General features: G+C 39.2%; 1 long non-coding RNA gene across 1 annotated transcript; it reads left to right on the top strand.

Annotated features, from left to right (window-relative positions):
* Positions 1-501: 501 nt before the first annotated feature.
* On the top strand, positions 502-4533 carry LOC131508759 (uncharacterized). Its single transcript, XR_009260130.1, has 2 exons — positions 502-638; positions 2777-4533. It is a non-coding gene; the product is annotated as an uncharacterized LOC131508759 (long non-coding RNA).
* The last annotated feature ends 10094 nt before the right edge of the window (positions 4534-14627 follow it).

The following is a 14627-nucleotide window of genomic DNA, read 5'->3' as shown; positions in this document are numbered from 1 at the left end:
CTCTCTATCTCTCCCTCTCTCTCTCTCTCAAAATAAATGATTAATTTTGAAAAATCATGTAAATCTACTACAACTGATCATCCTAATTGCATCCAATTGTACCAAAATGCTGCAGGCTTCCACTGCAGGGCTGGGTAGGGGGCATGGACCTTGCACCTCAGCCTTGTGTGCTTTGAGGTGCTCACTATGCTATGTCACCAGAAGACAAAAACAGAAGGAGATGCAGCAGGAAATGGTTGTGGTGAAGACAAGAAAGAAGTGTGGCTGTGCACCGGTAAATTGACAACAACGGTGCTTGTTCTTGTGAGAAGTATCTGGGAACTGGGCCAGTGTCGATTGTAGACCACAGACTTCCTGGGGACTGAGCTGTGAGGTGCATAGGAAACATCCTTTCTTCTCTTTACTATGTCATTTCTAATAAAGTGTTACAGATATTTTTAAATGCATGAGAGGGAGGACATGGGTTGAAAAATGTGTCAAATTATAAAACAGAGGCAAGAAATGCATAAAGAAACAGACATTGTTAAAAGGCAAACTTCAAAACCTTTGAGGCTTTGAGCTCCAAAAGATGCAGAAATAGACTCCATCTGTGGATGAGAAAAGATACAAATTCATATCGTAACGGGGCACGGACACAGGTAGGATGACAGCTTGTAGCCAGTTTTAGATGATTGTAAATCATGTTGGGGCGCCCGGGTGGCTCAGTGCATTAGACGTCTTTTTTTTTAATTTAAACTCTTGATTTTGGCCCAGGTGATGATCTGATGGGTTGTGAGTTCAAGCCCTGTGTTGGGCTCTGCACCGACAGCCTGGAGACTGTTTGAGATTCTTTCTCTCCCTCTCTCTGCCCCTTCCTGCTCATGCTCTCTTTCTCTCTCTCTCAAAATAAATGAATAAACTTAAAAAAAATCATGTAAATCTACCATGACGGATTATCCTAAATGCATCCAGTTGTACTAAAAGGCTGCAATTTTTCAGCTTTATTGAATTTTAATTTACATAAAATAAAATTCGTCTCCTTTAAGTAGACTTAATCATCAATTGAAAAATATATCCAACAAGTCTTGCTATTTCCCACTAGTCTATATATGTGTATGTTGTCATAACATATATTCATTTTATTTTATCTTTTATCTTTTGATCCCTTCCCAGGTTTCACCAGCCCCCTCAACCTGGGAACCATCAACCTGTTCTCTGTAACTATGAGCTTGTCTTGTTTTTTTCTTTTTTACATTCCATATATAAGGGAGATGGTGGAGTACTTGTTTTTCTCTGTCTGACTTATTTCACTGAGCATAATTCCCTTGATATCCATCCATGCTGTTGCAAATGGCAAGATTTGGGTTTTTTTTTAATGGATGACTAATATCCAATTGTGTATATATGCCATGATTTCTCGATCCATTTATCCATCAGTGGACACTTAGATTGTTTCCATATCCTGGCTATTGTAGATAATGCTGCAATAAACATGGGAATGCAGATTACTTTTCCAGTTAGTGTTTTTTCCTTGGGATAAATACCCAGAAGTGGCATTACTGAATCATATGATCATTTTTTTTTTAAGTTTTTAATAAAATTTTTAATACTTATTTACTTTTGAGTCAGAGAGAGACAGAGCTAGAGCAGGGGTTTGGTAGAGAAAGAGAGAGACACAGAATCCCAAGCAGGCTCCAGGCTCTGAGATGTCAGCACAGAACCTGATTTGGTGCTCGAACTTATGAACTGTGAGTTCATGACCTGAGGTGAAGTTGGATGCTCAACTGACGGAGCCACGCAGGAGCCCCTCATTTTTTTTTATAGAGAGATAGAAAGGGAGAGGGACAGAGGGAGAGAGATTAAGAGAGAGAGGGAGAGAGAGAGAATCTTAAGCAGACTCCATGCTCAGCGTGTAGCCTATGTGGGACTCAATCGCACGACTCTGGGATCATGACCAGAGCGAATATCAAGAGTCCAACACTCAATCAATTGAGCCACCCAGGTACTCTTTTTCTTTCATTTTTTTTAGTATCAAGGGATTTTATAATAACTTTGGAGAAATGTCAGTAATTTATGACTATAATTCTGTAATGTCTTATTTTAGAATATAAAAACTTCACTGGATTCTAAGCTAAGCTTTTAAACTTTAAAGTTAAATTATATTGTTCTCTCTCATGTCACAACCCTTGACAGGATGGTTGCACACACGAAATAGAAAAAGACACTTGGTCTTTCCACACAGATCACTTTTGTACTCTTTTGTACCCTTTTGTACCCCTTTGTACCCTTTTGTACCCTACAAGGATGAGTTGGCTTGTGTAACCTGCCTAGCTGGCTTCTTAATGGGAGAAGAAAAGTTCCATTCCGAATATAAATGGGGAGGGAGTCTCCCACTGGGATGCCCCAAAGGCAGATTTTGTGTTACTTGCTGCATTGCTCTTATGAGGAATAGCTACCAGCAGCAGCAGCTCAGAATTCTCTTGGTAAACTAGAATATTTTGTTTACCCTTCTGTAGGCTACTGAGCTACAAAAAGTAATAGTAAGAAGCTCCAGGAAATCCTGGAAAGTACTTGGGCATTTCCCAAGTATTGCAAGAGAACTTCAGGCTTTCTATAGACTTCAAATAGGCTTCTCCAAAAGGGTCTTCTATAGAGTTCCTGGGAGTGCATCAGTCACTTATGGGAGGGGACCCTGGGGCAACAGAGGAGAGGTGTGTGTGAGGGGAAATGGGGGGCCCTATAAGGAAGCAGCTGGATTACCTCCTAATGCTGTGGATTTTTTTTCCTGATGTCCCAGGGCTTAGAAACCAAGATGGCAGAAATTCACAGTTGAGACTTATCTTAGTGGGTAAGATCGGAGCAGGGAAAAGTGCCATGGGCAACAGCACCCTTGGAGAGAAAGTGTTTCCTTCTAGCATTGCCACAACATCTGCCACCAAGACCTGTAAGAAAGGGAGCAGCAGATGGCAGGTAAGAGAAATTTTGTCGTGGATACACCAGGCATTTTTGACACTGAGGCACAAGATGCTGACACCTGCAAGAGTTTACTCGCTACATCTTCCTGACCTCCCCAGGACCTCACACCCTGCCCCTGATGGGACAGCTGGTCCCGTACATGCAGGAAGAGCACAAGGCCATGTAGAAGATCCAGTAAATATTGGAGTCAGAGCTAGGAGATAAATGATTCTCTTATTCACCCAGAAAGATGACTTGGATGGCATCAATTTCCATGATTACTTAGAGGAAGCACCCGAAGGCATCCGAGGGCTGGAGGGCTAGTTCCGTGATCACTACTGCGTGTACAAGAATGGTGCGACAGGAGCTGAGCAGGAGTCCCAGAGAAACCAGCTGCTGACCCTGGTCTAGCGCATTGTGGCGTAGAATGAAGGACGATGCTACACTAAGAAGATGTACCAAAAGGCCAAAGAGGAGATTCAGAAACAAATCCAAGAGATGCAAGAATTTTATGGAGCACAGCTAGAGAGACAGAGAGTGCAGGTAAGAGAGGAGTTTGGAGAAAAAATCAGGAAGCTGGAGGATAAACTGGAGCGGCAGAAATGAAAGGAACAAATGGAGAGAATTGGCAGGGAAAGAGGCTTTCTATGCCCTAAAGCAGCAGAACGCCAGATATGAAGGTGAGACTCATTGCAGGAACCTTGAATTGATCATGGAAGCACTGCAGATAGTTTTTCCTGTTTTCTCTCACCTGTTTATGTAAGATTTACCTGAATGAAAAGATCTCCCTATTTCCTGCATATTTCCCGCTGGCCCTGCCCACTGTCTGCCACCCCCCCCCAACCCAGCCCCCGCACCCCTGAACTCATTCACCAACCTTGGAGCACTCTCGCTTCTGTCTCTCAGACTCTCAGGACTAAGGGGTATAATCAGATTCAGTGTTGGAGATTGGTAGATGTTTGATTGACTTAACAGGGGAGGGACGAATTCTCAATATGTGGAACTCCAGAGTAGAAGGTATAAAGGTGGCCCCAAACTTTGTCTATTTATCCCGAGAAAAATCTGGTTTCTTTCTAGATTGGTGGATCTTCTCCCTCTGTTGCTTCTACTCACTTATTTTTCCTTTAGGACACAGTGATCACCTTCCCCCTATGATTTGTTAGAAAGATTTGTTCTTCGTGTTGGGTAATCTATCAGTAGAGATGTTTATAGAATTCTTTCCAGATGAATGGACATTTATGTAGTAAGAGTTTTACAGAAGGCTTCAAATTGTTCCTTATCAGCTGCCTACTGAAGGACAAAGAGTTGTTTGGAAAATAGACCTCTAAGAACTCAACTAAGTGAAATGCCAGAAAGAGCAGTTGAAAGACGGAGATTCAACACAGAAGAGAACTACTGTTTGCTGTATTCAGATGTATCTACAGCAACTCTTTGACTGACCTCAATGCAATATATTTGCTGAATAACCAGTTCTCTTCTTTTCATGTGAAACTAACTGTTGCCACTTCACCTCCATCACCTCAGACCTTCATTACTTACACCGCCTCCCAGTTGAATTGTTTGCTTGTTATTAAAATAAAAATTTTCTCTTCTCTCATATTTCTATAAGATTGGAGTCCACTTTTTCTTGGAAAATAACTTTCCTGTTTTTTTATTACTTAATTTAAAATTAGTTAATTATTTACTTTGAGAGCAAGAGAGAGAGAGAGAGCATGAACAGGGGAGAGGCAGAGAGAGAAAGAATCCCAAGCAGACTCCACACATCAGTGCAGAACCCGATGCAGGGCTCAAACCTATGAGCTGTGAGATCATGACCTGAGCTGAAACCAAGAGTCAGATGCTCAATGGACTGAGCCACTCAGGTGACCCCCTTTGTTATTTCTTCTAAGAACACTGAATTTTACTTTTTGCTAAAAGTTCAAGATGATTTTGGAGCTAGTTTTGGTTTACCCTCTGCACATCTCTCCTCCTTTTGCTTGGAAATTTCCAGCCACATTCTCAACCCCTCTGCCAGTCAAACACTACCTTTTCCTTGGATTGATTAATTATTCACTGATAGATGTTATGTGTAACCAAGGCTTCAGAGACCTTTCTGGTTTTCCTGGAACAAAAATTGTCTTTAATATATATATAACAATAAGAGGTATCTCTACCCCTTTTCTACTTTTCTCCTGGGTACTTCTCACATTATCCATTCTAAGGTTTCCCAAAGCACATTGCCATGTTCTATCAATAAGTCCTGGTGTAGACTGAACTTTTAATTAATCTCAAGCATTAGAAAAGCACAACACAAAGAAGCTCACAATCCTTTTAGAAATAGTCACTTAGGAGAAGGGGCCAAGATGGCAGAGTTTTGGAAGTTTTCTGCTTCTGTCATCCCGGAAGTTCAACTAGATCAGCACCAAAGCATTTTTAACACCTAGAAAATGTATCTGAGGATTAACACAACAATCTTCATAACTTAAGCCACAGAACTTCACAGGTATGCAGCATGGAGAGGTGAACTGGTGGAGAGAGAAGGCTCAGATGTTAGGGAACTATTTTTGCTTGTGGAAAGAGGATTGAGACAGGGGGAGAGTACAGTAAAAATTCTTCCTGAAAGCAGCTGGAGAGAAAGGGAAAGAGTGGAAACACACATAAGGGACTGAACAAGAAAGAGAGAAAGGAGAAAGAAGAAAGTTCAATGCCACTCTATAAACAGGGGAGCACAGAGTTGGAAGTTATACAGCTCAATGCCTGGTGGTGTTCTGGTGGGAAGGGCAAATCCCCAAGAATAGACAGCAAGGTCCAAGGGTGAGGGGTCTCTGGCCACATGGGGAGAGGTGGTTCCCCAGTTAAGAGGACATTTGGTTGAGGCTATGCGGCTTCTGCACAGGCAAAGGTCCCAGCAGACCCTAGAGAACAGCCGTTTGCTGGTGTTGAGCAAGGGTGTTAGGAAGCAGCGAAACCTGATGCCAGATGTGTGGTGTGATTTACCATAATCTCTTACATGCTGCTGCTACAAGATTGAGTGAATTTTTTCTGGGAATGTTTGCACCTGGCCATAGTCTCTGGGCTTCAGCAGCAACATGGTCATGCAAATTTTCCTGGGGGCAAGGGCAGCCAGCACCCAAGCAAGTCTTGGCAAGACACTCCGTGAGGGGGTCAGAGTGTGTCCAAGCCACAGGGCCCTCAGAAATGAGGGGTTTGGAATCACAGCCTCATCTGACATAAAATTCAGAAGGGAGGTACCACCTGGCAGGCTGATGACTTGGTTCTGGGTAGTGTAGAGGCAGGGAGTGGACAGAAGCCAGGGACAAAGGAGGGGTGCATGATTGCCAGTCAGTGAGAGCACAGAGTTCTGATGCTAGAGACTGGGTAGGTAGGTGATACCATTTACACCTCTTCCACCCATGTGCATTCATGGATACAGGCACCACAATGATCTACCCCAGTAATCTAAGCAGTGCCGTCTAGTGTAAACGGAGCCGTCACACCAAGCCCTATCCAACTGTGCCAATCAAGCTCTAGAGGAACATGAGTCTCTCCGCCACCTTAGTTTACAGACTATAGATTTCTCCATAGTTTGACTTCTAGTGGAAACGGGATATAATTTCATTCATATTTCATTCTGTTCGCTAGTCCATCCATTCATTCTTTTTTCTTCTCCTTTTCTTATACTTGAATATAGAAAGAGAAAAAATTTATTTTTATATTCTGAGTTTATAAAAAATATTTTTCTTTAAATTATATCTACTGTATTTTTTTACTTTCTTGTAAAATTTTTTATTCCATTTTACTTTCAGCATTTCACTCTATTCTATTTTATTGTATTCGTTTTTTTAATTATCAAACATTTTCTTTTTATTCTCTTTTCCCCCATTTCTTCCCCTTTTTTCTCTATTCTATCGAGTTTCTTTCAACAACCAGACCAGAACACACCTAGGATCTAGCATCTTTTATTTGATTTTGTTTGTGTTCTTTTAAATTTTTAACTTTTAATCTTTATTTTTTTATTATTTCTTTTTCATCCAAAATGAAGAAATGAAGGAATTCACTCCAAAAGAAAGAACAGGAGGAAATGCTTCAGACAAATAAGCAAAATATTTCAACCAGAATTTAGAGTCTGGATAATATAAATATTACCTGGTATTGAAAAAGCATACAATCCCTTTCCATGGAGATTAAAAAAAAAAAAAGTAAAATTTGTCAGCACAAAATTAAAAATGCTAGAACTGAGATGCAATCTCAAATGGATGCCAAGGTGGCAAGGATGGATGAAGCAGAGCAGCGAATTAATGATGCAGAGAACAAACCTATGGAGAATAATGATTCAGGAAAAAAAGAGGGAAACTAAGGCAAAAGAGCATAATATAAGATTTAGAGAACTCAGTGACTCATTAAAAAGGAATCGCATCTGAATAATAGGGGTCCCAGAAAATGAAGAGAGATAAAACAGAGAAGAAGTTTTATGTGAGGAAATCATAGCAGAAAACTTTTCTACCCTGAGGAAAGACACAGACATCAAAATCCAGCAAACACAGAGAACTCCCATTAGATTCAACAAAAAACAACTATCAACAAGTCGCTTCATAGTCTAATTCACAAAATAAACAGACAAGAAAAGAATTATGAAAGCAGTAAGGGAAAAAGTCCTTAACCTATAAGGGAAGCCAGATCAGGTTCTCAGCAGATCTATTAGAAATTGGCAGGCCAGAAAGGAGTGGCAGGATATACTCAAAGTGCTGAATTGGAAAAATATGCAGCTGAAAATTCGTTATCCAGCAAGGTTGTCATTCAAATTAGAAGGAGAGATAAAGAGTTTCCCAGACAAAGGAAAACTAAAGAAGTTTGTGACCAATAATAGCCTAGAAAAAAATTTTGAGGAGGACTCTCTCAGGGAAGAAAAGATGAACCAAGATAAAAAAGACCAAAAGCAATAAAGACTAGAAAGGACCATAGAAATCCACCAGAGACTCAAACTCTACAGGCAACACAATGGTAATAAATTCATATCTTTCAGTACTCACTCTAAATGTCGATGGACTAAGTGCTGCAATCAAAAGACATTGGGTAACAGAATCTGTAAGAAAAGAAGATCTATCTATAGGCTGTTTACAAGAGACCCATTTTAGACTGAAAGACACTTTCAGATTGAAAGTAAAGGGATGGAGAAATCATGCTAATGGTCGCCAAAAGAAAGTCAGAGTAGCCATACTTAGACAATTTAGATTTTAAAATAAAGACTATAACAAGAGATAAGGAGAGGCATTATATTTTAATTAAGGGGCCTATCTACCAAGAAGACCTAACAATTGTAAACGTTTATGACCCAACATGTAAGAACCTAAATATATAAATCAATAAATCACAAACATAAACTCATTGACAATAATACCATAATAGTAGGGGACTTCAACACCCCACTTACAACAATGGACAGATCATTTAAGTAGAAAATTAACAAGGAAACAATGGCTTTGGATGACACATTGGACCAGATACACTTAACAAATATATTCAGAACATTTCATCATAAAGCAGCATTCTTCTCAAGTGCACATGGAACAATCTCCAGAATAAATCACATAGTGGGACACAGCAAGTACAAAAATATCAAGATCATATCACATATGATCACATATTTTCAGACCACATCACTATGAAACTCAAAATCAACCACAAGGAAAAATTTGTAAAGATAACACATAGTTGGAGAGTAAATAACATCCTACTAAAGAATGAATGGGATAACCGAGAAGTTAAAGAGAAAAATTAAAAAGTACATGGGAGCCAATGAAAATGATAACACTACAGCCCAGATCCTCTGGGATGCAACAAAGGCGATCATAAGGGGAGAATATAGCAATCCAGGCCTTCTTAATGAAGGAAGAAAGGTCTCAGATACACAACCTAACCTTACACCATAAAATACCCAGGAATAAACCTAACCAAAGAGGTAAAAATCTATACACAGAAAGCTTATAAAAGACATTGAAGAAGACACACAAAAAAAGAAAAATATTGCATGCTCATGGATTGGAAGAACAAATATTATTAAAATGTCGATACTACCCAAAGCAATCTACATATCCAATGCAATCTCTATCAAAATAACACCAGAATTCTTCACAGAGCTTATAATATTATATATAACATTAAACAGAGCTAGAACAAACAATCCTAAAATTTTGTGGAACCAGAAAAGACCTCGAGTAGCCAAAACAATCCTGAAAAAGAAAACCAAAGCTGGAGACATCACTACTGCAGCCTTCAAGATGTATTGCAAAGCACTGATCACCATGACAGTATGGTACTGGCACAGAAACAGACCCTTATATCAGTGGAACAGAATAGAGGACCCAGAAATGGACCCATAAACATATGGCCAACTAATCTTTGACAAAGCAGAAAAGAATATCCAATGGAATAAAGATAGTCTCTTCAGCAATGGTGTTCGGAAAACTGGACATGCAGAAGAATGAATCTGGACCTCTTTCTTTCTTTCTTTCTTTCTTTCTTTCTTTCTTTCTTTTTAAAATTTTTTTATGTTTATTTATTTTTGACAGAGAGAGAGAGAGAGAGAGAGAGAGAGAGAGCATGAGCAGGGGAGGGACAGAGAGAGAGGGAGACACAGAATCTGAAACAGGCTCCAGGCTCTGAGCTGTCAGCACAGAGCCCGACGCGGGACTCGAACTCACAGACCGCGAGATCATGACCTGAGCCGAAGTAGGACACTCAACCGACTGAGCCACCCAGTTGCCCCTCATCTGGACCACTTTCTTATACCATACACAAAATAAACTCAAACTGGATGAAAGACCTAAACATAAGACAGGAAGCCATCAAAATCCTAGAGGAGAAAGCAGGAAAAACCTCTTTGGTCCTGGTCACAGGAACTTCCTACTCAACATGTCTCAGCAAAACTAAAAGGCAATTGATGGAATGGGAGAAGATATTTGCAAATGACATCTCAAATAAAGGGTTAGATTCCAAAATCTATAAGGAACTTATCAAACTCAACACCCCCAAAAAACAAATAATCCAGTGAAGAAATGGGCAAAAGACATGACTAGACGCTTTTCAAAAAACACGTCCAGATAGCTAACAGACACATGAAAAAATGCTGAACATCACTCATCATCAGGGAAATACAAATCAAAACCACAATGAGAACCCAAGAAGGAAGAAAATATTGAAAAACAAACCCAAATGAATGTAGCGCTCATGTCAATGGACTAACAATAACTACTCTCATATATTCAGTTTGAACCCAAGAATAGAAGAATGAAAACTTGAGTGCATAATGACCACAAATAAAAAAAAAAAACTGATGAAAAACCTTAACTTTGAAATCCAAAAATCCTGATCAACCTTAAGGAGGAAATGCAAAGAGAGAGAACTCAGGCACTTTATAGTAAAACTACTGAAACACCAAAGAAAACAAAAAATTTTTAATCAACCAGAGGAGGGGAAAAGACATTATATATAGGGGACCAATATAAGAATGACAACTGCTTTCTTATCAGAAAGAATGTGAGCCAGAAAACATTGGAATATGTTTGAAATGCTGAAGAGAAAGAAAAGATCAGCCTAGAATTCTTTATTCAGCAAAACTCTCTCTCAAGCATAAAGATTAAAAAAATACATTTGAAGACAATGAAAACCAGAATTTGTCCCACTAGGGCTTGCATAAACAAAATGTTAAATAAATTCTTCAGGCCAAAACAGAATGATGCTAGAAAAAACTTGGATCAACAGGAAAGAACAAAGTTTCCTGGAAATTTAAAATATGAAGAAAATATGAAAAGACTACTATTTTGATGATTGCTTAGTTTCTTAAAAATGAAATGGACTAAGGATGCCTGGGTGGCTCAGTTGGTTAAGCATCCAACTCTTGGTTTTGGCTCAGGCCATGATCTCACAGTTCGTGAGTTTGAGTCATGAGTTGGCCTCTGTGCTGACAGCTTGGAGCTTGGAGCTTGCTTCAGATTCTGTGTCTCCCTCTCTGCCCCTCCCCCACTCACGTTCTCTCTCTCTCTCTCTCTCTCTCTCTCTCCAAAAATAAAATAAACATTAAAAAAATGAAATACCCTGAGAACAGCATTGCCCATTTGTCTCCCAGGGCAGAAGGCAGGCAGAGTCCTTGGTAAATACTACATATGGTGGTTCATAGAATAGGAGAATGATACATGCAACACATTCCCTTCTCTCGAGTTTTAAGAGTTCATATCTATTCATCAATTCATTAACATTCATTGATTGTTTTACTTCAGGGTAGATTTTATACCATAATACTACAATGAGAGTCTAGGGACACCTGGGTGGCTCAGTCAATTGAGCGAACGACTTTTGATTTTGGCTCAGGTCATGATCACACCATTGGTGGGCTGGAGACCCACATAGGGCTCTACGCTGACAGCTTGGAGCCTACTTGGGATTCTCTCTCTCCCTTTCTTTCTGTCCCTCCCCTGCTTGTGCTCACTCTCCCTCTCCTCCGTTTCAAAGTAAATAAATAAACAAAACAACAACAAAAGAGTACACTGAGAATTTAGAGATAAGTAAAACAAAGTCCCTTTGGAGACTGGCTTCACTCACTCAGCATAAAAACTTTGAGAATCATCCATGTGGTGTGTGTCCATAGCTTGTCTTCTTTCATTGCTGACTAGGATTCCATCTTATGGATGCACCACAGTTTATCACTTCTTTTTTATTTAGTCTTATGCCCATAATTGATTGCTCTTATCTCATTGCATTGGCTAAAACGTCTATCACGATGTTGAATAGTAAAGGATGGACATGGCTTGCTTTGTTCCTAAATATATCTTCAGTGATTCCCAGTTAAGTAAGGGAGATACTGGATCACAGTAGTTTGTATTTGTATACACAAATTTGTATTTGTGTGTGTATAAATATTTTAAACAAGTATTCTCCACTTTTTATAAAAGTTTTTAAAATTTATTTTGAGAAAGAGAGAGAGAGAGGGAGAGCGAGCATGTGTGAGCAGGGGAGTGGCAGAGAGAGGAAGAGAGAATCCCAAGCAGGCTCCACACTGTCCCAAAGAGTCAGATGCGCTGCTCAATCCCAAGAACTGTGAGATCATGACCTGAGCCGAAATTGAGTCAGACGTTTAGACCAACTGACCCACCCAGATGCCCCTGTCGACTCTTTTCTTGAGTGAATAGCTATTATATTATTTATCATGAATAGCTATTAAATTTTGTCAAAGGCTTTCACAAATCATCTATGGAAATAACCTTATGATAATTTTTCCTTAAGTCTATTGATAAGGTGAATGACATTAATAGATTTTCCAATAACGAATCAATTTTTCATTTATGTTTAAGAATGTGGTGTTGGAGTCTATTTGCTAGTATTTTATTTGGTTTTTTTGTTTTGATACTCATGAGAGATATTGGTTTATAGTTTCATCTTTTTGTATGGTCTTTATCAAGCTTAGGTATCAATGCTATATTTCTTTTGAAAGAGCAGTTAGGGAAATTTCCGTTCATTTCCAATGTTCTGCAACAATTTAAAGAGCACTGGGACATCTGGATGTTGAAGGTTCAGAAGAATTCCCATGCAAAACGATCTGGCCCTGGTGTTAACTTTGTGGTATGGTTCCTGGATGGCTTTCCCTATCTCTTCCATGTAAATTGGTCTATGATTTCACCTTCATCACTCTAGTGGACAGTATTGGTAATCTGTATTTCCCTAGGAAATTATCCATTTCATCTAGGTCTTCATATTTATTTGTACAGAAGTCTTAAATTTTAAAAATTTCTTCTAAGGGATACAGGAGTGCTGATGCATAGGGGCACTTGTACCCCAATATTTATAGCAGCACTCTCAACAATAGCCTAATTATGGAAAGAGCCTAAATGTCCATCAACTGATGAATGGATAAAGAAATTGTGGTTTATATATACAATGGAATACTACCTGGCAATGAGAAAGAATGAAATATGGCCTTTTGTAGCAACGTGTATGGAACTGGAGAGTGTGATGCTAAGTGAAATAAGCCATACAGAGAAAGACAGATACCATATGTTTTCACTCTTATGTGGATCCTGAGAAACTTAACAGAAACCCATGGGGGAGGGGAAGGAAAAAAAAGAGGTTAGAGTGGGAGAGAGTCAAAGCATAAGAGACTCTTCAAAACTGAGAACAAACTGAGGGTTGATGGGGCTGGGAGGGGGGGAGGGTGGGTGATGGGTATTGAGGAGGGCACCTTTTGGGATGAGCACTGGGTGTTGTATGGAAACCAACTTGACAATAAATTTCATATTAAATTAAAAAAATTTCTTCTAATTCAATGGCCATAACCTCTTATCATATTGAAAATTTTATTTGTGGTCCTTTCCCCTTTTCTTCTCAAAAAAAATAATTAGTAGTTTAATTTTTTCTGACAAGCCTGAATTTTAATTTGTTAATTAGGCCTAGTGTGTTTTCCTCCCTACTACATTAATTTTTGTTTTTATCTTTATTATTTTCATACTTTCCTTTGGTTTACTTCCTTTTAGTTTTCACAGGTATTTTTGGAGGTGGGAATTGAATTTATTATTTTTCATTCTTTTATTCTTATTGGAGAAGTCTTGGGTGCAATGAATTTTCTCCCCTCATTTCTTTATTTTCAAAAATGTTTATTTATTTATTCATTTATTTTAAAGTTTACTTATTTATATTGAGAGAGATAGAGACAGTATGAACGGGGGAGGGGTAGAGAGAGAGGGAGAATCCCAAGTAGGCTCCACTGTCAGATCGGAGCTGGTTCCAAAACTGTAACATCATCACCTAAGCTGAAACCAAGAGTACGACACTGAACCAACGGAGCCACCTAGGTGCCCCAATGTTTGTTTATTTTTGAGAGAGATAGAGACAGTGTAAGTGGGGGAGGTACAGAGAGAGGAGGGATCAAAACTGGGCTCTGCGCTGACAGAAGAGAGCCCTATGAGGGCCTTGAACAGTGAGATCATGACCTGAGCCAAAGTCGGACCCTCAACTAACTGAGTCACCCACGCGCCCCTCCCCTCATTTCTTTAAATGAATCCTATAGCTGTTGCTATTTAGTGTTTTCATGATCATCATCTTTAAGAAATTCTAAAGTGTTAGTTTATAATTTTTTTCCACAAAACTTTTTTCCTAAAAGTTAATTTCCAGATTACCTTTCAAAAGTGATTTCTGGTTTTATTGCACTGTTGTTTGCAATACTTCTACTTTATGGAACTCACTGAGGTTTGGTAATGATCAAGTTTTGTGAATGTTCTATGAGTGCCTGCAAAAAGAGTGTATTCTCTGCTATTATAGAGAAGAGAGTAAATTCTCAATATATCCATGAGATCTAATTTCTTCATTATGTTGTTTACTCTTCTAGCTCTTATTATTTTTTTTTCTTTTTTGGCTACTCGGCTTGTTTTTTGTTTTTATTTTTTTTTAGTACTTATTCATTTTTGAGAGAGAGAGACCAAATGTGAGCAGGAGAGGGGCAGAGAGAGAGGGAGACGCAGAATCTGAAACGGACTCCAGGCTCTGAGCTGTCAGCACATAGCCCAATAAAGGGCTCAAACTCAAGCTGTGAGACCATGACCTGAGCCAAAGTCAGATGCTTAACCAACTGAGCCACCCAGGCTCCCCTACTTGGTTTGTTTTGTACTGAGAATGGTGTATTAAAATCTATTATTAGGGCATTTTAAGTCCTATATGCTCATATTTTC

This window comes from Neofelis nebulosa, chromosome 4, assembly GCF_028018385.1.
Source record: "Neofelis nebulosa isolate mNeoNeb1 chromosome 4, mNeoNeb1.pri, whole genome shotgun sequence".
Lineage (NCBI taxonomy): Eukaryota > Metazoa > Chordata > Mammalia > Carnivora > Felidae > Neofelis > Neofelis nebulosa.
Note: the sequence above shows the minus strand (reverse complement) of the source record. Positions and strands in the feature narration are given on the sequence as shown.